The sequence below is a fragment of the Aulostomus chinensis genome, chromosome 4, assembly GCF_037954235.1.
Source record: "Aulostomus chinensis isolate RoL2024-O1b breed Wild chromosome 4, RoL_Achi_v1.0, whole genome shotgun sequence".
Lineage (NCBI taxonomy): Eukaryota > Metazoa > Chordata > Actinopteri > Syngnathiformes > Aulostomidae > Aulostomus > Aulostomus chinensis.
This window is the reverse complement of record NC_141323.1, coordinates 30,760,074-30,787,646: the sequence shown is the minus strand read 5'-3', so window position 1 is coordinate 30,787,646 and position 27,573 is coordinate 30,760,074. Positions and strand designations below refer to the sequence as shown.

At 42.0% G+C, this 27,573-nt stretch overlaps 5 non-coding genes across 5 annotated transcripts; 3 read left to right on the top strand and 2 right to left on the bottom strand.

Moving 5' to 3' along the window:
* Positions 1-1,046: 1,046 nt before the first annotated feature.
* trnal-aag (transfer RNA leucine (anticodon AAG)) lies at positions 1,047-1,128 on the bottom strand. Its single transcript has one exon. It is a non-coding gene; the product is annotated as a tRNA-Leu (tRNA).
* Positions 1,129-7,636: 6,508 nt separating this feature from the next.
* trnaf-gaa (transfer RNA phenylalanine (anticodon GAA)) lies at positions 7,637-7,709 on the top strand. The gene has a single exon. It is a non-coding gene; the product is annotated as a tRNA-Phe (tRNA).
* A 243-nt stretch (positions 7,710-7,952) lies between these two features.
* On the top strand, positions 7,953-8,025 carry trnak-uuu (transfer RNA lysine (anticodon UUU)). The gene has a single exon. It is a non-coding gene; the product is annotated as a tRNA-Lys (tRNA).
* A 9,423-nt stretch (positions 8,026-17,448) lies between these two features.
* trnas-aga (transfer RNA serine (anticodon AGA)) lies at positions 17,449-17,530 on the top strand. The gene has a single exon. It is a non-coding gene; the product is annotated as a tRNA-Ser (tRNA).
* Positions 17,531-27,049: 9,519 nt separating this feature from the next.
* trnas-aga (transfer RNA serine (anticodon AGA)) lies at positions 27,050-27,131 on the bottom strand. The gene has a single exon. It is a non-coding gene; the product is annotated as a tRNA-Ser (tRNA).
* Positions 27,132-27,573: the final 442 nt, after the last annotated feature.

The following is a 27,573-nucleotide window of genomic DNA, read 5'->3' as shown; positions in this document are numbered from 1 at the left end:
AGCCATGATGACATCTTTCATTAACAATCAGACTTATTTTTTTCTATTTGGACAAATAAGGTTTCAACTGACACGGCTGGCCAACGTCCTGGAGTTAATTCAGCCTGTAGAACCAGGTGCTGGATCCTTCTTTTACCAGGCAGGAACAGGCAGAAGATCCAAGATCAGTAGGTGAAGATGTCTGCTTTGACTGGTAGGAGGAAAGAGAGCAGGAGAGCTGGTCAGAGACAAAGACAGACAATGAAGAAGGAGTGCTGTATTCTGCTAGCACATGCTAGTCACAGTCAGAGATAATGAGTCTCAGCAGGGAAAGATTCATCATTGATTTCAGAAGATAATTGGACGTTCACTGGAAGACTATGAATGTTTGTGGGTCAGAGGTGAAAAGAGTGCAAGTGCACCTGTTGTGTGTGATGGGGCACCAACATGCAAGAAGTTGTCAAACATTTCCAGCAAAACAGCAAGAAACTTCAAGTAAAGAATTAAAATTATTTAATTCAGCGTTTAACTACCAGGCCTCTGGAATAAAACACCAGGAACAACTGACTACCTCACCATTGACTTCACACTTATAACCAGGAGGTAATGTGGTAGTCAGAGCAGCGATGCTCAGGTCTGTGGACTCAGAGGAGGATTCTTCTTCTGGTCCTGGGTTTGAAGACATCAGCAGCCTTGTTTGAGTCAACTGGGATGTTCCTCTCAATAGACAGCAGCATTAAATCAGAGAGCCTGTGTTCTCCATGTCTCCTCCTGAGCTGGTCCTGGATCAGCTTCAGTTTGGAGAGTCACCGTTACACTGAAGCAGATGTCACTGGCGGTGTTGCATATATTGGGAGGAGCCTGTGGCTCTGGATACACTGTGCCCATGTTGTTGGCTTGAAGGCAACTCAGCGTTACTGCACATTGTTGTTTTGGAGAGTTCAAGATGAGGAGAACACCTCAAGTTCAGGATATTTTATTCTCACAAATGATAAAAGCAGCCAACCCCTCCAGCACAGAGAGGCCATGACAGACCTGCCACACCTCTCCAGTGACCTGGGATACGATGGCAGTGGTGGGATTTGAACCCACGCCTCCTCAGAGACTGGAGCCTTAATCCAGCGCCTTAGACCGCTCGGCCACACTACCACACTGTGCTATTCAGGGACTTGGTCTGCTAAAGGCATGTTGAAGAGGAAGTAATATCATGACATAAAACGTATTCTGAAGGGAGACCCCTTTACCTCCCACGGTCACAGGAAGTGACAACAGCGCCGCCAGAAGCAGCTGGGAAAGAAATGGTAAAAGGACTCAATTTGTACAGCTCCCTTCTACATATGTTTACCTTTTGTAGACAGAAGTCACTTTAGCTTGGCAGTGAAAAGAATCTCTGCTAGCTTGACAAATAAGTGGCACAAACTAGGTTCAAGCTGGACTTTGGACACTGGTATCTGCAACAACTCCCATCAACTCCTAATCTAGCATCTCTGCTGTGGCTCAAACTATTCTTGAACTGAACCTGGTATCACAGCGACACCTACTGCTGCAAAATGGAACAGCAACATTGAACCCAAGTACAGGATTGGAGGGAGACTGATGGTCGCTGTTTGGGTTTTTGAAAAACAAGGAGGGCGTTGGTTCAAGCTGGATTCTCAGAGACTATTTCCCAAACCTCTACATTGGCATCTACACTGTCATCCAGTCATGTGACTGAAGTCATCCAGTCATGTGACTAAAGTCATCCATTCATGTCAGTGATGTCACTTGGCAGGACTGTCATTGCCGTCACATTCTAGAAAAGAATCCAGACTCCACATGTGGCTCCCATGATAACTGATGGACCTCTGGTTGGAGGCTGGACGATGATGTTTGGACTTGAAGGAAAACTGCTTGTCCAAATTCCATTGTGTTCAAATTTAAAGTCCCACAATAAGAAGTAGCTGAATCTGACAGGTGAAGGTTTGGAACTACAAGATGGTTGATGTTTTCTTGACTTGATGCTCTGACTGTCAGGGTAGATGACAGCTTCTTTCTGCTGCTGCATCTGAGTGGCTATGATGTGAGGTTTTCCCTCCCAAGGTTGTCTGGTTCCAGGGGAAATTTGAAAATTCCAGTCCCCAACCTTGGCTGTTCTGAAACTCTTCTCCTGAATCACTCCTGAGCTGCAGCAAGAAAAAATACCAGTGCCCAACCAGATCAACTTAATGGCTGCTCACAGCCTCAGACACTTGATTTCCATCAATCTGGAGCCAAGAAGGCCCTCACCTGTGGTTCTCCTCCAGGAGGGTCCAGGTTCTGCCATTGTGGCTCCTTGTGCCACTGCCAGAGAGCCTCAGCTGCACACTGCAACATTTCAACAGGAGATTTACATTCCTTCAAATGTCCTGACATCTTCTTCCAATGGTTCTGTTCTATCTTTATATTTTAAAATCAATCACACAATGAAAGCTGCCACAGCTGGTTTAAGTGAGAGAACACACTAAGAGGTTTGAAACCAGTAAAATATGCTTTTCTGTGTGCAAACTAGTGAGGGGCATGGAAGGATATTTTACCACCAATACAGAACACAAACTTTAGTCATGTGATGAGATGGCGACTGTGAAGAGTGATTATGAAGTTAATGGACAAAATGTGAATTGAAAGAAATTTGACTCTTTTGATTTTGCGCTTTAACAATAAAACTTACAACTTACATGGAAACTTTCTGGGGGGGGTGGAGCCTCCATCAGGTATGTGTTTGATGTCTGAATTCTGTCTCTGATGTCTGAATTCTGTCTTTGATCTCTGGGTTCTGAGCATTGATCTCCTCCTTCAGTCTTTGATCTCTGACTGATCCGAAACTAATCAAAGGATCACATCAGCATATTGGTCCAGTCTACAGATGGTGATTTTACCAAGTGCACTACAGCAGTCCTTGTTGCTGTCTGCTGTTGTGTCACAGCAAAGAGAGGAAACAGCCTGACGGTCCTTAGGAGGAAATCCAACAACCTCCAAAGATGGAGGTGAATCTAGACCTGCTCATGTTTGCTGTCCTTGATGAAAGAAAAGGGAAAGGATGAGACAGGGAGCTGAAAACGCAAGGCTGTGAGTTCAAATCCAGGCTGGGACATACTGACCAAACTGGTTCTACTTGTGTTTGGGTTGAAATAAACAGGTCATTAAGGACAAACCAATGTTGGCCAGATCAGGAAGAAGTTCAATAAGTTCATGAAGCTCTCTGAAATATGTCAATACATTTAATCTGCTACACAATGATATAGTAGATGTGGGTGCTGCTTCATCTCTCTCTTCACACACAAATGTGATGCATGTTAGAGTGGAATAAAAGCTTATTGTTGTCATTCCATCACATTTTAAATTCACCACAAAGAGGTGTCACATGATTCCAGCTTTCTCCCACAGTCCAAAGACATCAAGAGGGGACGAGGCTGATTGATACTCTAAATTGACTGTAGGTGTGGCTGTGAGAGTGAATGGTTGTCTGTCTCTGTGATGGACTGGTGACCTGTCCAGGGTGAACCCTGCCCTCGCCTGTAGATGATGATGATGATGATGATGATGATGATTGTTTTTCCCCACACAAAGTTGTTGTTGTTTTCTTTTTGTTTTTTCAAAAGTAAAATACAACACACAAGAAAAACAGTGTCACCCCCAGGATGTAACAACACAGGATCAGTATCACCCATGGGTGATAAGGGATGGAACTGTTTACTCACTCACCTCTAAAATAAAATACTGAACTAAAGAGCACTCTTCACTCTGCAATTGTGAGCCCAGATGCTGGACAGTACCATTTACCTCTCACCTGGGTGTGGCCAGTCCTTTGATTCTTCCACTGACACACGTTTTGCACAGGCTGGCTACTTTACAAAAGGACCCTTTTCTTGAGTGAGTAGTTACCATGTAGTTATCAGGATACTTTCCAACTGGAACATTCCATTTTACTCACCCTGTGATATCCACAAGTGCACTTGATTGGTTCTCCAAAGATGTCTGTATCGTGGACAGGAATGTTCTTCAATTAGCTTCAATGCTGCCTTCCATTTTTTGTTTCTTGGACGCTGTCCCGTGGAAAACTTAAGAGCCCTGACAGCGTACCGCTCCAAGATTCCTCTCCACTCCTCATCCGTATGTCCCAGCTTAGGCACTACAGATGAAAGGGTGAAATGTCAAAGTAAAAGGATAAAAGGGGGGATGGGGCAGCCTGGAGTCAGGCCTTCTGCAGAAATTAAGTTACAAAGGAGACTGAAGTGGCTATCCATACATTAGCCATCCATACTGGGATACTAAGATTTATGAATATGCAGGCTCTCAACATGTTTGATTGACTGTTTTACTGACTGTTCATTGGAGTGAAAATGAAGTGCCCTCCTACTTCCTGCTCTCACTTAATCTGAAGCCACACATCAACACCACTACCTTGTTAACCAAATGTTACATGTCAACTTGATGCTAATAGCACTGATGCATGTTCACCTGCTTATCAAGGGGCAGAAGCCTGCATCGTAAATGTCCCCCAATGGTGAATAGGATCTGTTACCATCAGGAGAAAACACCAACGTTCTCTCAACCTGGAGGTGTTTTCAGTGTCTGGTCTCTGTTTCTGATGCTGCCATGTGAATGTTGTGATCCTGCCACATGGAGCTGTGTTCCTCTCTTCTCTCCAACTTTTATATGTAGAGCTACATGTAGTGTCTTGGTCGGCCTACCGACTACAGTACGCAGTGATTTGTTTGTTGTGAACTTTATTCAAATAAGCAGAGGAGAGAGAGGTAGAGAGAGAGAGAGAGAGAGAGAGAGAGAGAGAGAGAGAGAGAGCATTTCTGACGCTAACAGTGACCAACAGATTCATGTTAGAGTTTATATTATCGCTGTTGGACGTCAGCTGTCAACACATGCAGATCTAAAAATGGAGCTCTTATGTGCTACAAATCAGCACGTTTTCTTTTGAAACGAAGCACGCACATTTTTTCATGTTGTTATTTTTTCCCTCAAGACAACGGCAATAGAAACGAAGGATTCTTACTCTTTTGCAGGATGGTTCGCTCCCGACGATAAAATCCCCCGAGGGTGGACGATGCACGACACTGGTAAAGTATTTTTTTAATTTCAGTTCTCTCAGTAGGGCCAACGCCACTGAACACAGCCCCTCCCCCTCCTCCGCACAGCCAATCAGCCTCCTGGAGCTGATTGGCTGTCTTCCCCCGGCCCAAGAGAGCCTACCTGTTAGCATTGACAGGTAGGAGTTGTTAAGACTGTGAGGATGTGTTAGGACTTTGGATAGGAGTTGTTAGGACCTGTTAGGAATCAGTTTGCAGACCAATTGCTGGCAGGTGCGGCCACAACAACCACATTCACACACACATTTGTAAAAGATTCACATTTGCAAAATTCTTTAAAATTGTGTCACAAGCCCATTTGTGTGAGGTCCTATTTTCTCTTTTTCAGCATTCCTTTGTTTCCAGGTCTCTAATAAGTGCAGAATTACAAAGACAAGCAAGCTGGATCCATCCTGGGCAGGTGATAGGAGCCATTGACCACTGGCCAGAGACCCTGGCACAGACGTTGGGGGTGGTGATAGAGAGCATTTCTACAATTATATTCTACATTTATAGAATTCTACAATCCTACAATTTCATTGAGCAGACGCTTTTGTCCAAAGCCACTTGCATATGTTTTTGGTGAGTTTGGCTCCTGAGCTCGAGACAGTTGTGACTAATAAAGGACAGCTTCAAATGCAGCTGTGAAGCCTCATTGTCAGCTGGGAGGAACGACAGGTGTCTCCCTCTAGTGGCTCCTCACAGCAACATAAGCCTCATTTCATTCACATGCATCCACCACCTCACTACCAAAGGCCAGTTGGGCCTCGACAGACAGGTGAGTTTCAAGTGTTGGACAAAGGTCTTTAAGATGTTCTTATTAATTCTATAACATTTGAGATTAAAATCTATGGAATTACAACCAACAAGCAGTCAAACACCTGATCAGATGCTCCTTCATGAGGCTGAGAAGAATCAATCTAAACTGGGATGAAGAAAATTAATTGAGAAGAGAAACCTACTGATTGGATGACATGGACCCACCTGATCCATGTCAGCCTTGTTGGAGCAGAAAGAGGTGGATCAGAGGAATCAGTGGATCAAGACTCAGGTGTCAGATGAAGAATCTCTTTATTCACAATGGAGTCAGAGAAATCTTCCAACGTGAACGTGACAGACCATTTTATACCAAAGACAGGCTGTGTGTGTGTGTGTGTGTGTGTGTGTGCATGTGTGTGTGCATGTGCGTGTGTGTGTGTGCGTGTGTGTGTGTGTGTGTGTGTGTTCCGACGAACTGGAAACTGGATAATAACCAGACTAACTTTTATTATTGACCAAGTCTGGTTGACTCACTAAATTCATAACTGAAGTGATTATTTAATTAATAAACAAAACATTTGTCCAAAAGTCATGTTCAAATTCATGTAAAATCTGAGCAACGAGGGTTTGAAAATGTTCAAATGAGCCAAAACAATGTCCTGGGATCCAACCAGGGACCTTTAGATCCACACCAATCTTCCCTGACCTCATAGAAACTGGAACATTTCAACAAATAAATTCAAATTCAACTCAGCAGCAACTCTAGAACAGTCAGAGCACTTGCTAATTCCCCTGTTAGCTCCAGATCAGACAATGCAGGCTCACCTTCACGCTTGGTTGGACAACCGTCACCAGTTGAAGCTTCTCTGGTTCAAATAAATTCTGGGGACTCAAGACACAAGTCAGCACCGGTGCAGGTCCAGATCCAGATGTTAGATGATGGGGGCAATGGTTTAAGGGAGCTCCAGGTAGCTGGTTTGAACTGGTCCTTCATCTCTGTGAGTACAAACCATCTGAGGTGGAGGGTGAAGATCTGCTTTGTCCTCCTGATCTCCCAGTAAAGCCAGTATAGATGTTGAGCTTGGAGGAGTTGATGGCCTCCTTCATCTTCTTGTTGGAGATTTTTGCTAAACTCAGCACCACCACAGATCAGAGGAAAGTCCACTTGTCAGCTGGACATTGGAGTTTCTAGTGACCTGCAGGATCTTAGTTGTGGTGGCAGCAGGCCTGTTCCAAGAGCTTTGCTCACATTCATGATCAGGCTTCAAAATGGTTCTGGACCACTGAGTGATAGAAGCTGATCCTGGAGCAGCAGAAGACAAATATAGAGAAGAAAAGACAAAAGACAGAGAGAAAGGAGGGAGAGAATGACAAAAAGATGGGGAACAAGATGAGGGTGAAAGACAAGCAGTGAGAAAGACAGAGGGACAGGGGGATGGAAGACAGACACACAACCAACAACAGCAACAGCAGCAATAATAGTATTAATATTGTCCTGTTATTGATGTTTTCATGTGAAAGTGGCATATTTAAGATAAAAGACACTGTTAGAACAGAAAGATCCAGAAAACCCACCAACAAGAGGTGTGTCTGGTACAGATGTGGAATTATTGGCTCACACAATGTTGAGGCATCTGGGAAGAAGACAAACAAAAAAGGCTTGTGTGATTCAGACATTCATCAAAAATGGTCCTGTAGAACTGTTCAATTTGTCATGACTTCAGAGGCTCAAATCCTCTCTAAGTTCTAGTGAGAGTGGAAGAGATTATAAAATGAGAGAAGCAGGGCCCTCCCTCAGAGCTGAAATAGCTCAGTTGGGAGAGCGTTAGACTGAAGATCTAAAGGTCCCTGGTCCGATCCCAGGTTTCAGCAGAGGAACAGCATTGACTTTACTTTCCAGTGGAGGAACTGCAGACATGAAGGAAACTAACATCTTGTCCTGTGTATTCTTATGACATTCAAGACATTTTTGGAGCCTCTTGTTGGATTTTGCCACAGAGAATCAGAACCAATCAAAAGCATGGTGGACTTGAACATGGAGTATTGAACAAGTCAAGAAAGCAGCAGTTTGACCTTCACAGGTGTTTCTTTTCCTGTCTAAATGCTCTAGAAAGAGCCTGAGTAGCTCAGACGGTAGAGCGTCAGACTTTTAATCTGAGGGTCCAGGGTTCAAGTCCCTGTTCAGGTGATGTGGATGTTCCAGTGTTTAACAACATGGTACTGGATGAAGTTAAGTGTTGAACGAACTGTCATCAGAAGTAGAAGTGTTCTTGTCTTGCCACTGTGAGACTGTTGCGAGAAAAGTGACCAATAATAATTTCATGTGGCATGCAATTAACAAAAGACCACAAATAACACTGGTCAAGTTAATTTTATTTATATTGCACCAAATCACAACAAAAGTTATCTCATGACTCTTTAAAGGTAGAGCAGGTCCAGTACCAAACTCCTTCAATGAATCTACACCCAACAATTCTCCATCAGCAAGCACATCCTGCAACAGTGGTGACAAAACCTTTAAACAGGCAGGAACATCGAGGATCAAGGTGATACCTTCCAGGGTACCGATCTCAGTAGATAAACTTGTAAAGTGTCATGAGATAACTTCTGTTGTGATTTGGCATTTATAAATAAAATTGACTTGACTTGACTTGGAAGTTAGAATTAAATTTAAAGTAGAACAATCTTCCCTCTTCAATCCTGTCACTAAGTGTAGGAAACTGTTTCAAACAAATTCTACTGTTCAACAGTTCAAGTGTTTCTAATGAAGCTGAATGTGCTCTGTTCTACTTTCCTCAATTGTGTTTCTTTCATGTCTTGAGATCAAAGACAGAATTCTAGTTAATGTCAAAGCCCTGATGACATCATCAGGAATTCTCACTTTGATCTGGAGAATCATGCTTTAATCTGAATTTGATCTGACTCATGTTTTAGTTTAGGCCACCTCATTTCTCCTGATGGACTGGTGACCTGTCCAGGGTGAACCCTGCCTCTTGTCCAGTGTCACCTGGGATTGCCCCCCCCCCCCCCGTGACCCTTAAAGGATAAGAATAGAAAGAGGATGGAGGGATGGACTTAACACTGAAATCAGCTGATCTGATCCACATTCTAATTCTTCCTTTCCCTCTTTAGGAGTCAATGAGAATAGTAGTGTATATAATAATGTATATACAACCTTGGAGTATCTTTCCAAAGCTTTCAGTATTTCATCTTGTTTCTACTTGTAGTTTTATTGTCTGGATCTTTTCTTTTTATATCCTGCTGTCTGCTCTTTGCTTTTGGAGCTTCCTTCAACAACTACCAAGCCTCCTGGGTACTGTAGGAAACATGGTCAAGTTCTTCTTACTTTTGCAGTCACGTCCTGCTCACATTGGTCTGTCTTCATTTTGACTCCTCCCACTGCCACAATGACCAGCCTTTATACACTTGGTGACTGGGGCCCTGGTTGCTGCAGGCCTCAACACCAGCCTGTGGTTGTGAGCAGGACAGAACAGAACTGACAGTATCTCACATGCAGGACCTGGGTCAGCGCCTGGTGCCAGCTGGGGCACCGCTTTAACCTGGACCCCCTAGAAGATCTTCTCCAGGAACTCGCCTTTTTGGTTCCATCAAGGCCTGTGAGGATGTTGAAGAGCGATCCAGATCAACTTAATGGCTGCTAACAGCCTCAGACACTTGATTTCCATCAATCTGGAGCCAAGAAGGCCCTCACCTGTGGTTCTCCTCCAGGAGGGTCCAGGTTCTGCCATTGTGGCTCCTTGTGCCACTGCCAGAGAGCCTCAGCTGCACACTGCAACATTTCAACAGGAGATTTACATTCCTTCAAATGTCCTGACATCTTTTTCCAATGGTTCTGTTCTATCTTTATATTTTAAAATCAATCACACAATGAAAGCTGCCACAGCTGGTTTAAGTGAGAGAACACACTAAGAGATTTGAAACCAGTAAAATATGCTTTTCTGTGTGCAAACTAGTGAGGGGCATGGAAGGATATTTTACCACCAATACAGAACCCAAACTTTAGTCATGTGATGAGATGGCGACTCTGATTATGAAGTTTATGGACAAAATGTGAATTAAAGAAAATACATTAAAAAAACAACAATTCTTCAGTAGACTTTGATCTAACATTTGTAGTTAGATTTTGGTGGCTGCTCTCACAGCAAATTAAGGATTCGGGAATAAACTCTCTGTGAGTTAAAATCAACTCAATCTGAGTGTACATGTGAGACCAGCGAATAAACTCTTGGGCTGTGTTAAAGTAACTCTTTTCTGAGAGTTGATCTTTTAACTCCTATCAGGAGTTAAAACTGAACATGTACAGGAGTTAAAAAATGACTCCCATTCAGAGTACAATTAACTCTTATATTTAGTTACATTTATGTTAACTCTTTTTTAGTGTTAACAGTCAACTATTAATATGTGTTGTATTTTACACTCATGGAGTTAATATTTCAAGACACTAAAATGTTTTTTTTAGGTAAAATAAATATGAAATACACCAAATAAATTACTTTAATGCCTCTCTTTATTTAAAACATTGAGACATTAGGTCAGCAACACTTCGCTGCATGAATACATACTTGTGAACCAAGTTATATTTTGGTAAAATCATTTATCTAACAATGAGCTTTGTTCAACAACATCGTTCTTCAAGTAGAAAATAAGGTAAAACCTCAAATCAAAAGACACTGTTATTATGGCAGCTTAACAGTTGCAAAACGGTGTTATAAAATGTAAGTCAAATAAAAAACAAAATGTTATACAAAAACATATTGCAATTTTTCAACAAATAATCTCAACTAGATTTCTACAAATTCTTTGGAGAAAATCCATCCAGTGCAAACTTTGTCAAAAACCTTGACATATTGAACACATTTAACAAATGTGACTTCCTTGTAATGCAGGATTGCAGACATAATGTAAACAGTTCAACTCATCATTAAGCTCAACACGTGTACATACAAGTCAAGATCAATTCCACTCAGTTTCCTTTATCAAACATTTTGACACTTCAAATAATACAACTCTCTGACACAACATAAAAACATGAATCACACCCACAGGACATTTGGCCATCAAAAGCTTTGAAGTGTCTTCAGGCCCTTCTTTCCAGAACCAGAATCTTATTTGGGTTGATTTCATTTACTTGGAAAGCAAGAAAATGGTCATGGAAACAAGTTTCATGTTCCATCAGAACAAAAAACACTTCACCTTTATGCAAGATAATAGTGGTTATTTTGCTGAACAAAGGCGTGTTTTCATCAGTGCCTATGCAAACAAAAAGGCCAACATGATATTCAACTCCATCACACTTTACCCAGTTTGTCAGGTTGACAATGGACTGTGGGTCAGTGTGAAGGTATGCAGATACATCTTGATGTTTCAAGTAAACACATTTTGATTGGACCAGACTTGACTGCTTTTAAGGCCAAGCATTCCCAATGATAGGCTACAGCAAACTGATGTTTTCTTGCAAGTGAGACAGTCAAATTCTTGAAGTTCTTATCACAGTCCTTGAAAAATGTATGTTTAGCTTTGAATCTCATTGTCCAGATATGAGTAAGTGGTCCTATTTTTCAGAAGCACCGAGGACAGCGGACCATGAAATGGTGTTTTGGGATCAAGGTTTTTGATGAGTAAAGTTCTTTGAAGAGTTGGTGATGTTCGATAATAAGATGCTTTAGATACACAGTCATCCCTTCAGTGATCGAGTATGAAAACACAACGTCAATAATGTTCAGCAACAAAAGCATCAAATGCCAGTGCAAATCATCCTCTGGTACCAGGTCACCAAATATTAAGGGTATGTTTGTGATCAAACACAGACTTTGGGATGTGTTTAACCCGAGTCCATGTCCCACACAGTCAAGCTTAACATTGGTTGGCTTGTTTTTCTTTTCCAAATAGCCATACTTGAAAGCATAGATCCTCTTCAACAGGCTTTCTTTAGTGATGAAATGTTTCATCAGGTATTCAAAAAGTAACCTGGCCTCATATTGACCAACCCCCTCCAAAATGTCATGCATGATGTCAACAGCATAATTTTCTGAAATACTGCAAAGTGTTCAGAATGCTGTTCCGCTTAATGCCAAATAAGGAGGTTATTGTTGGATCATTTTCCAAAGCAGTAAAATGTTGGTCATTCAAAACTGCAGATCTTAAAGTCAAACACGGGTCATCTTCTGAGAAAACTGACTTTTGACAAATCCACAGAAATGATTTGCACTAAATGACTCCATGAATCCAAGAATGCTGTGCATACCCACGTTATCACCAGTCATTTGTGCAAGAGTGCCACGAACACAGACTTCAGAAAATGGAACAGCAACTCCAGCTGTTTCTAATATTTTCAGGTCTCTTACTAAGGGTTTCAATATTTCATCAATACCATATTTCTTAGCATCTTGTGCATGGAACAATGATACCAGATGAATGTTCATCAAGGCTGAATTCACCCTGGGTGGAAGATTCCTTAAAATGAAGTAAAGACAGACAACTTTATGGATACCTTTTTTTGAACCTGGCGGATTTGCGCGCTCCAATTCAACAAAGTACAACTGGAGAGCAAACTTTTCACTTGAAAACAGGGGATGATTTGTGAAGTAGCTTCCATCACACAAGTCCTCATATTTGTCACAGCTAGTAGATTTTTGCATCAATTCACAAATACTTTCATTTGTGAAAATGAACTGCAGTGTTTTAACTATTGAATACAGATCAATTTGTCAATGATTGGAACTTGCTCCTAGTTTCCAGTTTTGGTGTTTCGTCTGGTATCAAATCTTACACCTAGGCGCTTTTCAACTGCTTGCATGATATCCCATTTTTCTGTGAAATATTTTTCCAACTTGCTATTTGAATTTAAATGGCTGAAAGGATTGTCTGTGTGTTTAAACAACTCTTCAATGGCCGATCTGGCGGGATTGGTGGCTGGTATTAAGTTCAGCACTTGTTCCTGTATATTAGTTTGCAAGTCTCCAACAAGTCTCCAAGTTCTCAATGGTAGAAAGTACGACAGTATTTGGTACACCACTTCCTAAAAGTTCGGCAATAATTGATGCACACATGTCCTTGCTGCTTAGTGGCACTGAAGAGCCTTCTTCAATATTTTGGTGTTGTGATGAAGCAGAGGGGGTTTCATCATTGAAGCACTTCAAATTATCGTGCTCTTCAGTGTCATGGCTGACAGGGGTCTGATCTGTCAGACATGGACTGTCAAATGGTGCATGTATCTTAATGAGGTGCCTTCTAAATCCAGAATAACTTGAGAACTGCAAGCAGCATCCTATTTGACCACATTTTCATCTTAAATTTTTCCCTGGATACATTCCATGAATTAGTTTGAGGTGCCTGAACAAGAGCAGAGCTGGACCAAAGGATGACGCACAGAGGAAACATCTCAGCATTTTAGCGACTGCTTGTTCAACAACTTTGCTCTTAACTCTTTGACTCTTGGAGTTTCTTCTGTTGTGTCAATGTCAATGTTGTACAGTGTAGTCTGCAAAAATGTGTACAGGCTGGAGAGAGCATCATCATATTTCAGACTGAAAACAAAATGAGACTTGAACGGCTCATCAAATGCACCCAAAGATGTACTTGACTGACATGGAAGAAGCTTTCCATCCAAGACTATGTAGAAGCTGAGAACCTGTGCTCGTGAGGTTCCTCTGGCCAAAAGATATGGCTGGGGGTTTCGCTCTGTGGTAAGGTGGCCCTCCAAGCTCTGGCACGCCTGAAACACAATGAGAAGCACTGTCACATAAGCAGTTAACTAGAAAAAAATGTTACAAAATACTGGAAAAGATCACGTGGCTTTTACAAACCTTCTGAAATAGAACTAAATGATCTGCAGCCTCTGCAACACTGATCTTTTTTGGCCGCTTACGTCCAGCTGGTTGAGGTGTAAGCAGATGCAGCAAGACAAGAAGGGAGGCCATGTCACTGTCCCACTCTGCAGACAAAAATCAACATATATTTTACCTAAGAATATCTTTCTCTACATTTTAAAAGAAAAACAGGCGACAGTAATAATCAGATATACTCCCATTTGCTTAAAAATGTATGCTAACTTATGATATCGCAAACAAACCCTTAACAACATACGACCTGGCTCATCATCAGCAGTGTCAGACTCTTCATTTAGGGCAGAGTTGAGGTGTTTTTTCAGAAGAGGTGTCTGTCTCAGGCTCCTGGCCTCTCGGATGATCTTGTCTTTAAAGCAGGTGGTCCACTTTTCCAGGAAACTGGATGAAATCTCTCATCCAAACATCAGCAAGAAATCCTGCAAAATCTAATGTAAAGTGGAGGGAACTACCATTACAATCATATCAATTGAATAAAATTTATTTTAAGAAATATTATTCAAATCGTATTTGTTTCCTACCAGTCCTTTAGTGTCCAAGAAACGAGGGAACATTTGGAGAATGTCTGCTGACTGCTGTGGATCATGGATCATCTGTTGGCGATAGAGGAATGTTTCTCTCATCTTCTGGAAGACTAAGTCACAGTCAGTTGTGTGGTGAAGATGAGACATTGCTTCCGTGCAGCCATCTCCTGATTGCTGGTCATCAATGGGACCAACTGTCCTTGACGATGTGGGACCTCCTTTACGCATCACTTTGTTGTGGGAAGTTGATGCAGTTTTCGACTGACGTTGAACTGTCTTCACCCTCCACTCAAGAAAACCTGTGTTGCTCTGGATGTCATAGAAATGTTCCTGAAATAATAATATCTGTGGTTAGAGTTCTGACATTTTAAAGTTTCAAAGGAAAGCAAATGGTAAAATTCTGAAAAAGATCAGGATTTCACACTGTATTTACAATGCAAACTCACATATCCCTTTTTTGAGTATGGATCCTTCAAAGATGGGAAGAGTGACACAATCCCAAGAGCATGAAACTCCTTGGTTGTTTTGGCTACTGCTCTCCTAAAATACATAAATATTGTTTGTGAAAAGATTCTTTCCTTCACTGAAAAAAAGAACATTTAGGTACCAGCATCACGCTTCTTACCCTTCCTTTTCACGCATGTGAGCCACAATGATGTTCACCATTAATGGGCGAGTTGAATCTTTCAAACTCCCCGTGTCTTCATACTCCTTAATCACGGTCATCCCTGCTGGCTTTGAGCTCGGAATCTGCTCCACCACCTAATTGGAATAGATTTTTAAAAAGATCATAAGAATTAGCGACCAAAAGTACTGATCATTTCTTCAGGAAACATCAATCTGTCACAAAAAAATATCATTTAGGATGAGGCTTTCAAGATCTGTAGCCCCTGAGTTTAATCTGCATCCTAAGTTACGCTAACCAACTAGCAAACTGTCAAGTATGTAAATCACTACACTTACACTTCTTGCACGGGTGCTGTCCATATCAGGGTGAGCAAGTTGATATCCAGCATCACTTGTGTCGCTTCTTGGGCTGCTTAAGCTTGTGATGGACAGTGTATCTGTTAGACTGGAGGAGGAGGATCCTTCACCTGGCTGCAGAAGTGCCAAATCTGAGGATAAAAACCCATCAGTGTATAAGGCATAAACCTGATCACCAAAATCAACATTACTACTTGCTATCAACAGAGAATAGTTACTTAGTATTTCATTCTGTACGTGATAACATTCCCTACCACATGGTTTGAGTGTTATATACTCGGCCAGGTCTGCACTGTCAGTGTTGTCCTTGAAAAGGTCTGGTGGTTGGAGGTCTGAAAAGCAGACATTTGGTTGTGCTTTTTTTAAATATCCAATTATTTTGATTAAAAAAATTAAACACTGACACATTTCTTTCAAAGGGAACATTTTTCTCAAGAATATCATCACTTCATAATGATAAAACAGAAACTGACACCACTTTACCATCATCAGTGCAGATGACGAAGCAGACATCTTTAACAGTCGCAAGCTCCAGAGAGACGTCCTCATCCACCTCTATTCCCTGGTCATCTGTGGTTTTCAGCATTGTCTCTTCTGGTATGAGAAATTTCTGATGAACTGAAGCATGACAAGCAACACTCCATTAACACATTGTCATTAAAGCCCCATGAATTACTCAATTCAAAATGAACCTAACTTACCCAAACTGATGAAATCAGAGAAGCTGATTTCATCCAGTTTAACACATTTCCTTGTCCCTTTGTATTTCACCTTTATCAACATCTTGAGCACTTAAGGGGAAAAGGAGTTTTAATATAGACATTAATAGCAAAGAAAGGATTGTAACTGTAACAGTCTGTCTGTGTTGGGGCTGTTACGGTATATAATGCATTATTTTAATCATTTTTAAAGTAAAGGAGGCCCAGTGTGGTGTAGGCAAAAATTATATTTTGAGAGGGCCAATAAAAAATTGGGTGGGCTATCTTTTCCCATTTAAAAACATTTGCCAGTAGAAAAAAAGACACTGGCAGACTGAAGAACAGCAACATTTTGTGTAAAAAATCTGCTTTTGCTCAGCATAGCCAATTTCCAGAGCTAGTAATCCAATGTCTGCACACAACAGCACTCTAAACCATGAACTCTTATCACTGGTGTTCTCCATTAGCTTAGTCTGCATTTAATCACATTATTTAGCACGACTAGCCGACCGTGTTTTCACCATTTGATTCACAATTACAGTACGTCACGGTCGCGTTGCTTGTCAAAGCTTTTCGTGGTAAATGTGAAGCGTTAATGTTACCTGTCAGGTTCCTCTCGTGAAGGCCCCGGTGTCCTGTCACGCAGCCTTCGAGCCGCGGCGTGTCCAGTCCGATGTTGTGACAGAAGTTCGTCTAAAAACGACACGCGCAGGAAATAAAAAATAAACAACCGAACTTGAAGCTAGCAAAACTACTTTTTAACGACACCAGACGGAATGACAAGAGCCAGTGTTCATTTAATACATGAAATATGAGCACGACTGGAAGAAGCTCGCTTACCCAGTTGCCTCACTGATGACGTTCTGCAAGAGTTGGAAAATTGAAGTTCTTCCTTACAAGTCACTTAGTCCTGGCCAGTATTCAGTTTGATATTACATAAATCGAAACATATCAACATTAAGAACGGTTTAAGAGGTACAATTGCTCACGTACCTGTCTCTGTATAAGTAGGAGCGAGAGAAACGTTGAATGAACTCTGGGGTGGAGGTGATTCACTGCCCTGAACACCCAGTGAATGTACGACTTTTCCCACACTGCTTAAGAGTATCAGTTAACACGAGCTGGAGTCTCAATGTGGGAATAAACTCCAAAATTTTTACTCCTTCACTGCTTTGTGTCAAACTCCAGATTTTTTCACTCAGAAATTTGCTGTGCATGCAGCCCCCTTGAAACATTACTATTTATGTCTTTAATGCACCAAAACCTTTATTTTTCTGGGGTTTTGAGTGGTTCTGGGTCATGAATCAAAATTTAAATTGGACAAAAATGTCATGCAGGGTCACTGGGGCCACACGTTTCATGTTCTCAACAGATTAAAACTATAGAGTGTGTGACATGTGGTGTGTTTGTCAGGAGCTTTCAAGACCAAAGTTGTTGACACACAAAAGAAAGAAATATGTCAAAGTTTGTTCATTTTTATGAGATAAACTGAAAATTAGTTTCACTAATGTCACTCTCTACTAATGTGCATGGGAGTGTAGTTGTTGTGGCCGAGTGGTTAAGGCGATGGACTAGAAATCCATTGGGGTCTCCCCGCGCAGGTTCGAGTCCTGCCAACAACGTTGAACTGCTGTTCCAGAGGAGACAACATCTGCTCCTACTGTAGGTCCATGTGTCAAAGGTTTTCTTTCAAGGGCTGTAGCAGCTGATGATGAGGGAGAGAGAGAGGATTGGTAGCATGTTGTCTTGTCTCAACCATTCTGGTGTTGACCAAAATCTTTGTTGATACTCCAGTGGTGGTGAAGGTGATGGAAATGTTCCAAGTGGGACGGTTCCATGTTCAACCAGTTTCATCTGGAACTGAGGTGGAGCTTAGGGTTACGTAGGAATTGGTTTGGTTTAGTCCCTGGGAATGTCAGTTGGTGTGTGTGTGTGTGTGTGTGTGTGTTTACATGCTGACTTTCCCTTGTGACAGCTGATTTGGTTTGGAATCCATCTTAGGACATTTTGAGAAATTCTATCATGTCGTTGTAGTTATTTTGATTTACAACACTGGAAAAAAAATCACCTCCCCTCCAAAAACCCTCGTCTTCAACTTTGTACCCAAGTTGTCTCCTCATCAGGCACCACAGGATCCAGTAGGTTCAGTTAAAACAAGTCATTAGAGATTTAAAAAATGTCCATCAAACACAAAATAAGGCTTCAAATAGGTTTCCAATTTCATTTCATGTTGACACATTTTGTCCATTTAACATCAGGACTGCTCCCAGATCATCTCAATGACCTCATCCCAGCACCAGAGTACCGCCCAAGTTCATCAAGGACAGCAAACATGAGCAGGTCTAGATTCACCTCCATCTTTGGAGGTTGTTGAATTTCCTCCTGAGGACCGTCAGGCTGTTTCCTTACTTTGCTGTGACAAAACAGCAGACAGCAACAAGGACTGCTGCAGTGCACTTGGTAATTGGATGCACTGAAGTCATCCATTCATGTCAGTGATGTCACTTGGCAGGACTGTCATTGCCGTCACTTTCTAGAAAAGAATCCAAACTCCACATGTGGCTCCCATGATAACTGATGGACCTCTGGTTGGAGGCTGGACGATGATGTTTGGTCTGGTGGGGTTAAGATGGTGGGGGCTGTTTCAGTTCTAGTGCTGAAGGCTTTCACCATGACAGTCAGACTCTCATCTGTCATTCATGTTCCCTCAAATGTGCAGTGTGGACCTCACACTCTGAAATTTAGCCTGAAAACTCTTCATGAGGAGACTCAGAGTCTCTGTGGCTCAATCGGTCAGTGCGCTCGGCTGTTAACCGAGAGGCTGGTGGTTCGAGCCCACCCAGGGATGATGAACAGGTTCTACTGGTGCTTAGGACTCTGTTGATCAGCTGCTGAGTTGCTACTTGATGTCAACATTGGTCTGTTTCATCCTGAGTAGTTTGATCATACCAGAGACGTTGCATCATTGATCTGAATGTGGACGGACAGATTGACCCTCCACAGCAGACGCATGTGACAGATCTCTTGATGAGACACTTTGTGGTAAAGCCAGATTCTGCCAGTCCCACTGACATATTTCAATCACACATGTTATTTGTTTGTTTTTCCTGAATACATTTATTATTTTCTGATCATCTTGTGGATTTTTCATCATTCTCCTCATTACCGTACTTTAGGTTGCAGTATGTACACCTGCGATAGTTTTTGGTTGCAGAAATCATACAGCATACAAATAATAGCAGGTTGAAACATATTTATTTAAAAGAATTTAACATGGTTATGTGGCAGCAGGAATAGCACCCAAGGTTCTTTGAACACACCTTGATGGCCTGTCGGCCTATCAGAGAACAGGTGCCCACATTTATGACGGCCCCTCCCTCGCCCTTCCTGCTTCGTAACTCTTCCATGTGGAAGTGGCTTTGTTCCACCTCCGGCGTGTGTGCGGCTGTGGGTACGCACGCTGCTCTGTGCTGCTGTGCTGCTCTCTGCACTCCGTTTGTGAGTGGAAATGCTGACATCCGGCTCCCTCCCTCTTGCCTTCCCTCTGGGATGAGCGTGTGCGTGCGTCCTGATACACTTCAGCTAAGGTAGGTGCCTGTCGGCCCGCAGCTGTCATTTTCCGCCAAAAACTGTGCTAATGATCTATTTAATCAGGGACAATCAACCAACCGGACGCTGGTGCTTTGTCTATGCTGACCCAGCTTGTCCATCAGGGTAATCTGCGTGGCCGTGGGTTGTTGAAACGCAGCCTTGCTGCTTCGGGTGGCCCTTTGAGGCTGTTTCCTGCAGTTACCCACTCTGCGCGTCCACGAGGTGACACACACCTGAACGGAGCTGAATCCGATGGATTCTTTTTATTGTATGAGTGATGTTTGGGTGTGGAATTAATTTTGGTTTAATTATTTAGTTTTCTTATTCATTTCTATTTCTTGTTTTGGGTTTCTTGAGTTAGTTTGTTTCAGTTGGATTTATAGGATTAATTGATATTTGCTTTTTGTTTGTTGTTTTTTTTGATCAGGGTGAACTTTCTTTCATTTGTGTTTGCCTTTTTGGTTAAATCGTGTTTTGAATTATTAGTTTTCTTTGAATTAGGTATTTTGCTTTGATTTTATTTTGGGCTGTATTTGAATGATTAAAATTTTATTCTTTCTGTAGGTTAAGATTTAACTCCTTCCACCAATTGAATTATTTTTGCATTTGGTTTGAGTGCAACTCTTAAATTGTGTTTTTTTTTTTTTTTTTTTTTTTTTTTCCTTCTTTCAGTGTCAGAGGCCGGTGACTGGTGGTGGTGTCTCCTCTTTGTGTGTTTCCCAGGTGACAGTCACTTCCTGGTGTGGGTGACTTATTTTTGATTTCTTTAATTTGGGTAAACTCCCCCCAGAAACAATCGCTCACCCCCCCTTCGAAGTCTCTGCCCTGATCAATTTCCCTTTTTTTTTCCTTTGTTTGGTGTGTATGTGAATGTCCGATTGCGGATTGATTTTAACTTGAGTTCTAAATAAAATATATACTTTTTTTTTTTTTATACCACAAACCACGTCTCCAGCCGATGAATGGAACTTACCTGTGTGTCTTGTCCCCTAGTAAGAAAAATAAAACTCTGGGTGAAATTCCCAGGGTGGCGTTGTTGGGCAACTGAAGAATCCTCTCAAAATTATTGCGCAGTATTAGTGGAATTAGCGTCCCTTTCCCTGGCCACAGTTACACACACACACACACACAGCCTGTCTTTGGTATAAAATGGTCTGTCACGTTCTCACATTGCACAACAAAACAAACAAAGACGGCCATGTCCAGTGTGGTCCTGGATATGACGACTGGACTGCAGGGTCCCAGTATCACTATGACAATTCTTTTACCAGCTATGACCTTGGACAAGAACTTCTCAGGAGGAAACTTATCATGGTGGCACAGTGAAGAAAACTGGACCTGAGCTGCCTGCTGAAATCTTGCAGGTGAGGGACAGAGCTCCACCTCTTTGACAGACACCACCACTGTTGGCTCGTGTGTCAGTTTTTGACACACACGCATCTAAACACACACGCATCTAAACACACACATACACTTTTGAGACTTTTCCTCTGTTTTTGTTTTTTCCTGGTTGTGAACCAGTAGTTGGTTTCTGTTGGTTTGATTTGCTTGACTGGTTGTTGTTTGTTTGACCTTGCAAATCCATATTTTGGGTTCTGGCTTGTTCTGCTTTTCATTTTGTGTTTGTATTAAAGTTCTGTTGCTGAAAAAGAGACTTTTTTTCCTTTTTCTTGAAGTAAATATATGAGGGTAGAAACTGACCCATAACACCATGGATGTTACAATAGTTAATAATATTAAAATGAAGAATAAATAAAACCAATCCATGTCAGAGATGTGTTCTAACACCCCTCAGTAATGGTCAGGAAACACAACAACATTTTGTTTATTTCTATGATTTTCTTGAGGTTCATTTGATCATTTTTTAACTGAAATCGAGGGTTTACTGACAAAAAAAAGGTCCAGAGGCCCACAACAAAATATTCAAATCAATATTTCCATGGATAAGGAAGCCTAACAAGGAAACCAAGAGATGGGAAACAACTTGGATGATAGAAAATTGTTTCCTGTCTCCTGCCATTGTGGAGAGCCTCTGTTCTGTCCTGCTGCTGTCCAGTTGTCTCTACTGAGCTCCTCTGCTGGTTCCACCTTGAAGAGGGTCTGAGCTAAAATTGAATATTGGGGAACTTCAACCTTTGATCTCAGAGTTTTGTGTTTGATCTTAGAATTCTTTCTTTGATCTCACCTTAGACAAAGACATGGAAGCTCGATCTGCTGTTGAGGAGGCCGTGATCGTATAGTGGTTAATACTCTGTGTTGTGGCCTCAGCAACCCTGGTTCGACTCCAGGTCATGGCAGCATGAGACAAATTTCTTGTGTGTATTGATGGACACAAACCAAGCAGAATTTTCCCACAATGCAATAGGGCGGTGTTTGCTCAGTTTCTTCTCAATGCTAATGTCTGCTCACTTAGTCTGCTACTTTGATGGCTCTGACTACAAAAAGGTCATAGTATGGTGGTTCCTCCCTAAACGTAGATTCTGTCAGCTCATGTTTTGAAATCAACTCACCATGAACACAAGTAGATTTCAATGGACTGCAAATGTGTCTCATTTAATGGTAAACATGTCAAATATAAATTCCATCACCTGAGGAGGTCTGCTGCTGGAATTAAGCTCCAGATATTCACAAGATATTTTATATCTTAAAATAAAGCATTTTTATATTTGATTTATTATTCATTAGCCTGCTTCATGTAGTGTGATTTTATGTGTCCTATATTGAATCGAACTTTGTAAACGATCGTCCCTGAGGATGTTGAATGATGTCAAAAAAGTGTTCTCTGAGCTCTCCTTTCCTCGAAATAGAGGAGTCTCTGCTGAGGTCGTTCCCTGTCAGAGTCCTGACGTCTATTCAGATGCACCGAGAGACTCAGGCAAACAGAAGACAAGGGCAAGTGAAGTAACCTGAAAATGAGAGGGGAGGTTCGACATCAAAATAAAACAGGAAGAACAGGACACAAGTGGGATATCAAAATAAGAGAGACCATGAGACATGACCCCCCAGTTCCTGCTGCTTCCAGCTCTTTATATCGAGCCCCTCGTACAGTGGTTGAGAGAGACCACAAATATTAAGGGTGTCCACATAAATGGAGAAGAACACAAGGTGGTGCTAGACGCTGATGATGTCTTAACATATTGAAGTGAGCCCCCGAACACAGGACCTGCATTAATAAAACTCTTTGAAACACTGGAAGCTCTGCTGGATATAAATTCTCCATTCTAAAACACCGGTTCTGACCTTTAATCACTCACCTCCAGAACACATGGAGGAAAACCTCCACCTGGATTGGGCCAGAACTCCTTGAAGATGATAGAAGAAGATGGAACTCCATTTCCTTTCTGAGTCTGAGTCACAGGATTGATAGAGTAAAAATAAATGTCCTACCACAAGATCTCTTTCTATTTCCAGGACCAACTGGAGAAATTGCCTTCAAAACCGTTTCTGAATTGAACAAAATGCTTTCCAGATTTATCTTGCAGGGGAAGAAACCCAGGCTCAAATTTAAACCACTACATGAATGAGCCCCAGTTCCTGCTGTACTGGCCCATCAAAATCTGGAAAAATGTTTCCGTAATGTCCAAATCTCAATGAATAATTTGGAATGTTAACAGGAGAATATCACTACAAGTCATTTAATGATGTGCTTTTAATCCTGGGTTCAAGCCTCATGAAATGAACCCTAGATTTAAATCCTGGATTCAAAGAGAGTAACAACTTTCTACTCACTTGTGGAAAATGGAAATGTAAAAGATTTGAAAGCCTGAGAAGAGAATATCACTGAGAAAGTCTGACTTTTTAGAATCTTCTTAGGTGAGCAATTATTTTTGAACACGACATCAGAAATGAAACAGACTTTAATGATCCAATGCTGAAAATATTTTTGGCTGCCCGTCAAGAAACAAGAAAAACCTCATATTGTATGTTGTTTTCCGTTTGACCTGATTCTTGGTTGTCAACTAACTGGCTCATTGGCTTTCTTGATGGAACAACAAAAGCAAAAGTTGAAGACTTTGAATATCCAGGCCTCTGGCGTGATTCTCAGCTGTCATTTAAATTTCACATGAACTCAGTGTCCAAGCAAATATCTGGTGGGCTAAAATGATTTTTTTCCTTCTGTTGACTTTTTCCATAAGAAGTCTGGAAAAGTATTATAACACAGTTCATGTTCCCAATACTGGACTACGGTGGTGGTTTCTATGGGAACACTGGTGACGGCCCCAGGCCTGGGTCCTATGCAGCGTTGTGTGTGCAGGGTCCTGTTGGTGGGTGTGTTTGTGTCTTTGCAGGTCTGACGTCCTCAACAGTCAGGTTCCTTCATACCTGACAGAGCTCACAGGTGAACCCCGCCTCTGGCCCGTAGATGCTGGGATAGGCTCCAGCCCCCCTGCAACCATTAATGTGGGTGTTTTGTTAATTGCATGCCACATGAAATTATTTTTGGTCACTTTTCTAGCAACAGTCTCACAGTGGTAAGACAAGAACACTTCTGCTTTTGATGATGATTGTTTGTTCAACACTAAACTTCATCCAGTACCATGTTGTCAAACACTGGAACATCCACAGCACCTGAACAGGGACCTGAACCCTGGACCCTCAGATTAAAAGTCTGATGCTCTACCGTCTGAGCTACTCAGGTTCTTTCTACAGCATTTAGACAGGAAAAGAAATGCCTGTGAAGGTCAAACTGCTGCTTTCTTGACTTGTTCAATCCTCCATGTTAAAGTCCACCATGCTTTTGATTGGCTCTGATTCTCTGTGGCAAAATCCAACAAGAGGCTCCAAAAATGTCTTGAATGTCATAAGAATGCACAGGACAAGATGTTAGTTTCCTTCATGTCTGCAGTTCCTCCACTGGAAAGTAAAGTCAATGCTGTTCCTCTGCTGAAACCTGGGATCGGACCAGGGACCTTTAGATCTTCAGTCTAACGCTCTCCCAACTGAGCTGTTTCAGCTCTGAGGGAGGGCCCTGCTTCTCTCATTTTATAATCTCTTCCACTCTCACTAGAACTTAGAGAGGATTTGAGCCTCTGAAGTCATGACACATTGAACAGTTCCACAGGACCATTTTTGATGAATGTCTGAATCACACAAGCCTTTTTTGTTTGTCTTCTTCCCAGTTGCCTCAACATTGTGTGAGCCAATAATTCCACATCTGTACCAGACAAACCTCTTGTTGGTGGGTTTTCTGGATCTTTCTGTTCTAACAGTGTCTTTTGTCTTAATTATGCCACTTTCACATGATACAAACACAAAATGAAAAGCAGAACAAGCCAGAACCCAAAATATGGATTTGCAAGTTCAAACAAACAACAACCAGTCAAGCAAATCAAACCAACAGAAACCAACTACTGGTTCAAAACCAGTAAAAAACAAAAACAGAGGAAAAGTCTCTGTGTGCAAGAACATGCATGTGTGTGTGTATGTGTGTGTGTGTGTGTGTGTTTAGATGCGTGTGTGTGTGTGTGTTTAGATGCGTGTGTGTCAAAAACTGACAACATGAGCCAACAGTGGTGGTGTCTGTCAAAGAGGTGGAGCTCTGTCCTTCACCTGCAAGATTTCAGCAGGCAGCTCAGGTCTAGTTTTCTTCACTGTGCCACCATGATAAGTTTCCTCCTGAGAAGTTCTTGTCCAAGGTCATAGCTGGTAAAAGAATTGTCACAGTGATACTGGGACCCTGCAGTCCAGTCGTCATATCCAGGACCACACTGGACATGGCCGTCTTTGTTTGTTTTGTTGTTGTGCAACGTGAGAGAACGTGACAGACCATTTTATACCAAAGACAGGCTCTGTGTGTGTGTGTGTGTGTGTGTGTGTGTGACCATGTTAAATTCTTTTAAATAAATGTGTTTCAACCTGCTATTATTTGTATGCTGTATGATTTCTGAAAACCAAGACTAACTAAGTGCGCTGACCGATTGAGCCACAGAGACTCTGAGTCTCCTGCTTTTCATGAAGAGTTTTCAGGCTAATTTCAGAGTGTGAGGTCCACACTGCACATTTGAGGGAACATGAGGGACAGCTGAGAGTCTGACTGTCATGGCGAAAGCCTTCAGCACTAGAACTGAAACAGCCCCCACCATCTTAACCCCCCCAGACCAAACATCATCCAACCAACCAGAGGTCCATCAGTTATCATGGGAGCCACGTGTGGAGTCTGGATTCTTTTCTAGAATGAGACGGCAATGACAGTCCTGCCAAGTGACATCACTGACATGAATGGATGACTTCAGTGCATCCAATTACCAAGTGCACTGCAGCAGTCCTTGTTGCTGTCTGCTGTTGTGTCACAGCAAAGTCTTTGGTGCTGGGATGAGGTCATGGAGACGATCTGGGAGCAGTCCTGATGTTAAATGGACAAAATGTGTCAACATGAAATAAAATTGGAAACCTATTTGAAGCCTTATTTTGTGTTTGATGGACATTTTTTTAAATCTCTAATGACTTGTTTTAACTGAACCTACTGGATCCTGTGGTGCCTGATGAGGAGACAACTTGCAACTCTCTTCTGGCAGGCCTCCCTGCATGCTCATTCAAGCCTCTGCAGATGATCCAGAATGCAGCAGCACGCCTGGTGCTTCCAGCCCAGCGCTGCTCCAAATCTCTAGCCAGACTCTTCTCTTCTGTTGTTCCCAAATGGTGGAACAAACTACCCAACTCTGTGCGTTCTGCTGAGTCCCTTTCTACTTTTAAGAGACAATTGAAGACTCAATTGTTCAGAGAGCACCGAGGCACTTGACCTGACTCTTCTCCTCTTTGTGCTGTGGGGTAGAATAAGTCAGAGGGTCCAAGACCCAGCACTTAGTGATTATGTAGCACTAACTGTGTTGTGTGATGTTGTATGTCTGTCAAAAAAAAGAAAAAAAAAAAAGGGAGGGGGGGCGACACTTCTTCTGCCACTAGATGGCGGTACCTGTGACCAAATCACAACTGAAGCACTTTTGCGCTTCCTATGGACTTTTCCTTAATTAAGTCTAAATTCTTGCTTGTGTTGTACGTCACTTTGGACAAAAGCGTCTGCTAAATGAAATTGTAGAATTGTAGAATTGTAGAACTTGGGTACAAAGTTGAAGAGGAGGGTTTTTGGAGGGGAGGGGATTTTTTTTCCAGTGTTGTAAATCAAAGTAACTCCAACTACATGATAGAATTTCTCAAAATGTCCTGACTAAGATGGATTCCAAACCAAATCAGCTGTCACAAGGGAAAGTCTGCAAGTAAACACACACACACACACACACACACACACACACCAACTGACATTCCCAGGGACTAAACCAAACCAATTCCTACGTAACCCTAAGCTCCACCTCAGTTCCAGATGAAACTGGTTGAACATGGAACCGTCCCACTTGGAACATTTCCATCACCTTCACCACCACTGGAGTATCAACAAAGATTTTGGTCAACACCAGAATGGTTGAGACAAGACAACAAGCTACCAATCCTCTCTCTCTCCCTCATCATCAGCTGCTACAGCCCTTGAAAGAAAACCTTTGACACATGGACCTACAGTAGGAGCAGATGTTGTCTCCTCTGGAACAGCAGTTTAACGTTGTTGGCAGGACTCGAACCTGCGCGGGGAGACCCCAATGGATTTCTAGTCCATCGCCTTAACCACTCGGCCACAACAACTACACTCCCACACACATGAGTAGAGGATTGATATTCAACAATTAATCTTCATCAAAGCACAGTAGATTTTTTTTTATCTTCTCACAAACACAAACTATTTGTGTGTGTGTGTGTGTGTGTGTGTGTGTGTGTGTGTGTGTGTGTGTGTGTGTGTTGTTTACCAGCAAGCTGAAAACTGTTGTGGTTTTTGACAGTTCTATTGTTTCTGAATGAAAATCATGTGAAGGGACTTCCGGTGACGCCATGATGTAGAAGACACGAGGGAGAATTGCTCCGAGAGAAAACTTATGTAAAAATAGCTCTTTAACGTGATATTAGCAGCAGAAAGGGGTCGAGGACGCGGATAATCAGAGACTAAAGATAAGAGAAATAAAATGGACAAAAAAGGGAAGTCAGCTAAGAAAGAAAATGCGAATGATACAGGCGCCGGCGGAGCGCGGAG